We start from the raw sequence: 8412 nt of genomic DNA on the forward strand, positions 1-8412 counted from the left end.
GCCATAATATTAAATAACAGCTCCACGATGGCCTTCCCTTGAGAACCAGCCTTAGATCTCAGCATGCAGCTTCCTGGTGATTGAACTTAGCAGAGATGGAGGCTAGGAACCCCTGCAAGGTGGCTGCTGCTGTGACCTTGGCTATTTCATTAATGTTAACTTTCTATGCCAGACTTGTGACAGGAGCTTCATAGGAGGAAGAGTAGAGCCCCCAGTGCCCTCTATGGTTGGGAGAAGTGGAATCCGTTGGCTTCAGATGTCAGATGTATGGATCCCAGTGGTGCCATTCTGTTGTGAAGAGCAAGGAGGTTGTCTGGTCTTCCCACCAGCTTGCCACTGATCCTACCTCCTTGTGGAAGGAGGCTGCTGGGCTATCTGTAGGAATTCTCCAGTAGCTTCGGCATCCCAACTCCAAGGGAAGGGTCATGGTCTGGGACAGGGAAATGAATGTTCTTTATGTCTGGAGGCTTTCTTAGGGCCTGTGTGGTTCGAACGATGCAGAGACCAAATATTAACAAAGATGTGGGACGGCTCTCATTCTCTGTCTGGGCTAACTTCAGTTCGATGAAAACTTGCTTTCCTAATGCTGGTAATCAGACCTGAGGCTAATGATACAGAGGTCTGTCATGGAGGTCGACTCACTGTGGCATCCATTTGGGAATGCAGGCCTTCAGCTGAGGCGGAAGTGTTTGCTAATATTTTATTAGTCTACCATCTACACCAGGGGGCAGCAAATTTTCTCTGTAAAGTGCCAAATACTAAATATTTTTATTTATTTTATTTATTTTTAAATATTTTAGTTATTTATTTGACAGAGATCACAGACAGAGAGCCCGATGCGGGGATCGATCCCAGGACCCCAGGATCAGGACCTGAGCCAAAGGCAGAGGCTTTAACCCACTGAGCCACCCAGGCACCCCCAAATACTAAATATTTTAAGCTTTGCAAACAACTGCTCAACTTCAGTCTGCCCTTGGAGTACAAAACAGCCATAGACTTTATGAAAACAGGAGGTGGGCGAGATTTGGCCAGGTGGGCTGTACTTTGCCTCCCCCTGATCTAGGCTAAATCCCATTCGTGTTCATTCAACATTCTTCCACATCTTTCCATGTAATGCTAGTCTCAGATGACAGCCGTGCTCAGTAAAGTTTGTACCAAAGATTCCAGACACCCACACGCGCCGTTCAGGGATTCTACTGCCTTTGAACAGGAAGGAGAATTGTATGATTTAAGACATGGTTACAAGCGGCTTAAAGTGAAGAGGAAATGTGTTGATTCACAGAGATGACCAGGAATTAACCTGGCTGTTTGGCTTCGGTAGATTTTTCCCCCTTTCTCCATCTTTCTGTATCAGCTCTACTCTCAGGCTCTCTCCATGGGAGTGTAAAATGGCGGCAGCAATCGCTCCAGGCCTTGTCTCCTCTTAGGGTGAAGTTCTGCAGATGAGAGGCTGGCACCGGCCCAGTCTTCCTTCCTGGCAAGTGTCACTGCGTTTCATGGGCTTTGATCAAGCCAAGTACCTTTCCGAGAAGTGGTCTCGTGGCCAGGAGATTAGAGGGCACTGACTGACCTAAGTCTTGATCACATGCTTCCCCCCCCCATGAGTGGGAAATGAGGTTCCATCAGAAACACATAGTCTAAGCATGGGGGAGGAATGAAGCCCCAAATGCAAATTAGAGTTGTAGCCAAATGGAGGGACATGGATGCTAAGGAGACAAATCACCATTGCTCTCTACAACAGCGGATTATTACTGGGACGGAAACCTGTGGTGGACATGGTCGGCATCCATTCCTCCACTCCCCAACTGTGGCGGCCAGTAGGCCTGTGTGGATCTGATTCCCTTCCTACCTCCAGGTCCAGGCCCCGACTGGCCTAAGCCAGTTGTTTTAATCCGTCCCTCTTTGCTTCAGTAATTTGTTCACATCTGGCAATAACCCAAGCCGAAGCCAGTCAAATGGTTTGTCTGCGGGGATGGCTGCGGGGCCAAGCACATGACCTGAAACAGACCAGAGAGGGAGAAGCCCTGGACATTATGTGTCGGAGGAAAAGCACCTTTCTCCTGTGAGGGAATGTGTGGTCTGGGACTCCTACAACCATTTTCCTACCTAGAAGGAAGCCAGTCTTAGAAGCAGTACACACACACTCCCTGACTTACTGAGAAACATGGCCAGACCCCTGGGCACATCGCTCCTGCAGCTTGCCTGGTCTCTGGCTTTTTCAGCTATGTGAGCCAACCTGAGTTGGATTTACTATTCCTTGCAACCAAAAGCATCCTAAAATATATGAAACTCTATCCCATATCAGCCCCTGGGGCATCAAAGTCCTTACCTGCTGAAGGACACTGACCACCCTTGCCACATCCATCCAAAGAATAACCCCTAAGAGAGTTCCTCCTGATTTCCTGCCTTGTCTCATTTGATCCTTGACTCAGCCTCATGAGGTGGGTGAGGCAGGTGGATTATCTGCATTTTATAGCTGTAGAAGCAGGGCAGAGAGCTTCAGTGAATCACCCGTGTTTGTTAGCTACTGAATAATGGAGTCTGAACCTGACCCCAGATTCGCTGCCTCCAAGCCCATGTGTGTCCCTCCCCCTAGGTGTTTAAAGGAAGGTGAAATGGATGGTCTCAGGAATGGGGGCCAGAGCTAAACACACATGGGTTACCTCCAGGGCTGGACGACTGAGACCACAAATGCCTGTCCCCATCTTTTACCAGAACGAGGACAGTGACAGCCAACAGCAGCAGCAGGCTCACCTCACCCTTCTAAGCCACCTCCCACTCTGCCAAGTCCTTGGTAGAGCGATGCTCCGCGCACCACAGGGGTGCCACCCCAAGTGCACAGTGTGACACCTAGTGACTCCCAAGCAAGGTCGTGGTGAGTCAATCTTTCTGGGAGCAGATCGCAGCCTTGAAGACAGCCCGTCCTCCCCGGCCTGGCCCGGCCCGCCTAACTGGTTCCTGGACATCCTCTTTCACTTCCCGGCAATAACCTCGCCACTGCTTTCTACCAGCTGGTGCAGGAGGCTCCGAGAATGAGGCCAGGTGGCCGATGTTCCCCTCCCACTTCTTGGGTACATCCAAGAACAACCAGGCAGGCGGGGACAGAGTGCTGCTCGCCAGCCCAGCTTCATGGAAAACTTTCCCTGCCCTCTGCCCCTCCTGCATAAACACGACTCCTGCAAAATAACAAGAAGAACACATTTTAAAAGATAACCTTTTTATTTTAGGATAGTTTTGGATTGAGGGACAAATTGCAAGGATGGTAGACAGAGTTCGCATAGACCCCTTAAGCCGGTTTCCCTATGGTTACGGTCTTGGTATGGAATATGTCACATGAGTGAACCAGTATCGATACATTACTACTAACTAAAGGCCATAGTTCAGTAAAATAACGGAGTTTTTACCTGATCCCCCTTTTCTGTCCCAGGATCCCATCCATGATACCTCGTTACATTTAGTTGTCAAGTCCCTCCTTAGTCTGCTCTTGGTTGTGACAGTTTCTCAGACTCTCCTTGTTTTGTATGACCTTGAAAGTTCTGAGGAGGTCAGGTATTTCGTAGTGTCCCTCAGTTGGGATTTTTGTGAAAACCAATACACTGGGGCTGTGGGTTTTGGAAGGAAGGCCCCAGAGGCAGGCGCCCTGTCTTCACATCCCCTCAAGGGGCTGTGTGTCCGCACGGCTCTTAGCCTTGGGCACCTGGCTGAACAGTGTGTGTCTGGTTACCCCCCTGTGAGAGTCTTTCTTCCCCTTTCCAGACTGTACCCTCTAGTAGGAAGTCCGTGTGCCTGGCCCACGGCGCAGGAATGGAGTTCTCCCCCACACCCTTGAAGGTGGAGCATCTACATAAATTATTTGGAATTTTTCTGTGGGAGCTTTGTCTTTTCTCCATTTATTTATACAATCATGTGTGTCTATTAGTATGGACTCAGGAATATTGATTTTATACTCTGGGTTATGTTCCATACTGTGTTGTTTATTTTATTGTTTACATCGTTCTGGCTTTGGCCATTAACTCTCTCAGCTGGTTCCTGTGTCCCTTTGACATCTCCACACTTCCTTACTTAGAAAATACTAATAAAAAAAAATCATAATCATGTATTTTGCCATCCCTTTTCTTTAAGAAGTGTGGCATGTTGATAATCATCGACACTGGATAATGGGTATGTTAGGGTTCGGTATACCACTCTCTCAATCTTTGATATCATTCGGTTCTTTCTGGAATAAAAAATACCGCATGCCAGTGCGCTTGGATGTGAGTCTGCTATACCTGTGATGGCCTGGGCGGATGGGACAAAGGTGGTGACAGGAGCCGAGGCTGTCGGCTCCCAAGTCAGAGTAGGCTAAATGTCACAGCCTTGTCGAGGGCAGGGCCGGGGACCCTGGGACTGCAGGGGGCTCTGCCCCCAGGCAGGCTGACCAGTGCCTGGCAGGATAGTGTGGGGGTCATGCAAGGCGCACCCCTGGAGCATGGTAACAATGGTGATGATGGAATGAGTACCCAGGAGAACTATGTGGCTCCCCTGGGAAGGCTGATGCTTTGCTGGGCTCCACCATCATGTCTCTCCCCTCTCTTGGGAGCAGTGGCTGCCGCAGCCTGGGTACCAAGGCAGTTAGTGACTGTGGTGGAATGGGCAGAGGGAGCCTGTCCATGCAGAGTGGAGGCTCTGGCCCACCTTCCCTTCACCCAAAGCCTCCACGTGGCACTTGTGGGGAGGGAGGAAGGCAAGCACACCAGAGCCTGGGAAGCGAGGGCCTGGCCCTGTCCCTCGCCCCTCTGCACACCAAGTCTTTCTCGTGGAGGGCCTGGCTTCACAACTCCTTCAGCATCTGGAGTGTAGACGTGTATCCTGTGCCACGTGTTCGGGTCCAGTCTCTACCTCCTCTGAGCTTCCTGAAGGGAGGGCACACACTTCCTCAGCTGCCCTGAGTATCCCCAGCGCCTGCCATAGTGCTGCGCTCAAGACACCTGCTGCTCACAGCCCAGGGCTGAACTCCTCCAGAGGCAACCCAGGAACTGGCCAGGAACGCATGTGTGCCAGATGTTGGAGTCCCTTGGCATGCCACCTCTGTGTGCAGAGGGTAACCCGTGGGAGGCCAGGTACTGTGATAGTGAGGAGGCAGCAAGTGTGAGACCAGGCCCTGGCCTCGGAGGAGCTGCCAGCTAGAAATGCCCACCGAAGTGTTCCCAGCGGCCCTGTGCCGAGTGGCCAGTCTTGGACTCCTCTCCTGGGTGGGAGACCTAGTCGAATTGTTTGAACCAGAGTTCCTCTACCTGAAGTCTCCCACTGGCCTTGTGGTAGGTATTTGCTGTGGACGTGACATTCCTTCTCTTGGCTGGCTGGCCTTGCTGTGGCCTTTGGCCCCAAGCCAGCAGCCACTGTCCTTTAGCCCGACCTGCCCTGCCACCTGTGAGCTGTTGATGGCACTGGAAGATAGGAAACAATGAGGCTCTCAGGCATGTGCATGGGAGCCCCACTGCCAGCTGGCCTCCTCCATCTGGGGGTGACTGAGGGTGTGGGTGGCACGTCTGCATACCCATTGGCTTGTTTCTTGACCCAGACTCTGCATGGCTCACTGGGCCCCTGCAGGAGCCAGCTTATGGAGTATGTACCCTTCTCAGCTGGCCTGCTATGGTAGCTGTTAGTTTCTGTTTCCCTTGGCAGGACGCTCAAACCCTCATCACATTCAGCACTGGAGTGGAAGGTTCTGGCACAGATTTCTTAACATTGGATCCTTGATTTTTCTTCCCTGCCACCCCCTCTGGCCATTAATTCACTGGGAAAAATTAACAGAGACTACGCTGGACAGTTTTGCTAGGAGAAGGCTATCGGTACACAAGGGCCCCACTTCTGCCACGGACACAGAGGAAAACAAGCCTAAATGGGGCCTGGCAGACAGAACAGGCCTGCTGGTGCAGCTGGCACCCAGCGCAGGGCACAGGAGGGAGCCTGCCCAGCTGGTTGTGAACTGTCCAGGGCCACCTGTTGGGCTCTCTTCTAGACACGCCCATCCCGCTGGGTGTGTGTGCATGCACAAGGTACACACAGGTCAGCCAGCATGAGCTAAAGCGTGCGGGCCCTGGGGTCTAGTCATCAGACCGCATGGAGACAACAGGCTAGTCTGTCCCCACCTCACCTCTCCAGGCAGCTCAGCTCAAGGGGCCCCCGGGAGGGAAGGCTGAACAAGGGCTCAAGCACTATGGGAAGCAGGCCTGAGCAGGACAGAGCCAGCGGGCACGTGACGGGCTTGCAGGATTCCTGTGCAGGGCCCAGCATGGGCCACCAGCGGTGCAGAAATCCAAAGTAAAGCCAGGATGGAACACAGGGTGAAGGAACCAGTATGGTAATGGTTCATGGCTCTGATCCAGCTAGCAAGGGTGTATTTCGTTTCCCAAGTCCAGAGTTTTTCAAAAGGTAGTGAGACTTGTGGTCTTGCTTGAGTTCCATCAGAAAACAAGTAAAGCCGATCTGTTACCACCCTCTCGTATTCAACCTGTATTTACTTCCTTTCTTTTACCGATTAAAATGAAATGCACTGAAGGATGGGTTTTACTCGCTCCATGTTTCAATGAAACTCTAATGGTTGCACAGCCCAGGACAGGACCTAGGAACTACTAACATGTGAGTACTTACCGAGTGCCAGGCACAGCTGAGGGACTGTCACACTTAAGCTTTATAATGGCACTTTGTGCTAGCGCTGTCCTCCTGTTCTGCCTCAGGAGACCAGTGCAGAGTCACCCAGAGCCAATCCAGGAGGCACACTCAAAACCGGGGGCCTAACCCATCAGGCACTAGCTCGGAAGCTGCCCGGCTCCCGGCCCCACCAGGACCCAGATGAAGCCATAAGGACACTCACCAGCTGGTGGCAATCCTTCGCCGGGAGGGCCTCCAGAACTCAAGAGGAGGCCTGCCTGATGCTGTCATTCCAACCCTGCAAACACGTCAGCCTGCTTATCCAAACTTGGCCAGGAATGGGTTATTTGGCCTACTTGATTTCCACCTCAGGAATTCAGTAAATATTTTTTGTTTACCCCCTTCCCAAGGAAAGCCTGGCACTGTATTAATTAAATTAGTCCATGCCTTAATAACCCCACATACAGAAAGACATTCTGTCTTTGCTCATTCGTGACCTAGCAGGGCTTCCAAAGGGCCCCAGTTCTCACCGTGGTTTTTCCCATTGTATGGCCAAAGCAGAGGCCGGCAAACTCCTTCTCCCCACCTGGGTTTCCTCCTCAGTCTAGCGAAACTGTTTGGAACCAAGAAAGGCTCTAGTTTCATGCTCCCGGAGGCTGTCCATAGCAGAGCCTGGCTAACAGGTCTGAGACAGCCTTGCTCCGGCTGGCCTAGACACCTGCCTAGCAACCAGAGGACAGCCAGTGTGTGATATGGGGACAGCCATGGGTGAGGCCCCACACCATCACCCATGCTGGGGGCTTCGAAAGCGGGCGGCTAGGCAGCCCTCAAGAGGGTGAGAGCCCCACTGGGGAAAGGGAAACGCCATCAGGGCAGTCCTATCAAGCGTCTGGCTTACCAAGCCCCTCTCCTTTCCCCCACCTTTCTCCCACGTGCAGCCTTAAAGGGCCTGACCTCACACCCACTTTGCTAATTCAGCTCAGCTGTGTCTTACACTTCCTCCAATAGCTTTTTGTTCTCTGGATTATTTTACTTTAGGGGGTCAAAGCTGAGTGCATGAGAACCACGTGGGAGGGCCTGTTGAGCAGATGGACTCTGGGTGTTGGGCCATGGTATGCTTTAGGTCAGAGAGGCAGGCGCCCAGAAACCCTTTCAACAAGCACCCTGGGCATGGCTCAAGGACCCTGCTCTGAGCAACACCACCGTGGGCAGCACACCACGTGTCCAGAGTTCAGAGATGCCAAAGAATAGCAGGAAGAGGGAATGGCACAGCCTCGCTTGGGCTGACAGCAGATCGAAGGAATCCACAGGTGCCTCTTTGGTTTTAAAGAGTATGTCAGTCCAGTCCTGGGGTCCCCTTGCGGTCTCTTTATTCACCTTGTGTTGTGAGGACACGGCACATCTCAGGGGTGGGTAGCATTTGTTGGATACTGAGATGTCCGCTCTCACATACTCCAGGGAAGGCTGGTTGCAGGAGCTGGATTTTTCCATCTTAGAGTCAGCCCTGGTCACGTGCCTTGGGTAGATAATGACAGCTGGCACCTGGCTGCTCACTAGGGCTTGAGGTCAAGCACATTGTAAGCATTATCTCATTTAACCCTCACAGCCACCTTACGAGGCTAGTACTATTATCCTCGTTTTATGGATGGGGACACTGAGTCTGGGACAAGTGGCTCCCCTGAGATGGGCAGCCACTGTCAGAGCCAGGATTTTGAATTTACGCAGTCTGACTTCAGAACCCAAGCATAAATCACTCTATTATTAGAAACAGAGTTCTGC

Source organism: Lutra lutra, chromosome 7, assembly GCF_902655055.1.
Source record: "Lutra lutra chromosome 7, mLutLut1.2, whole genome shotgun sequence".
NCBI classification, from domain to species: Eukaryota; Metazoa; Chordata; class Mammalia; order Carnivora; family Mustelidae; genus Lutra; species Lutra lutra.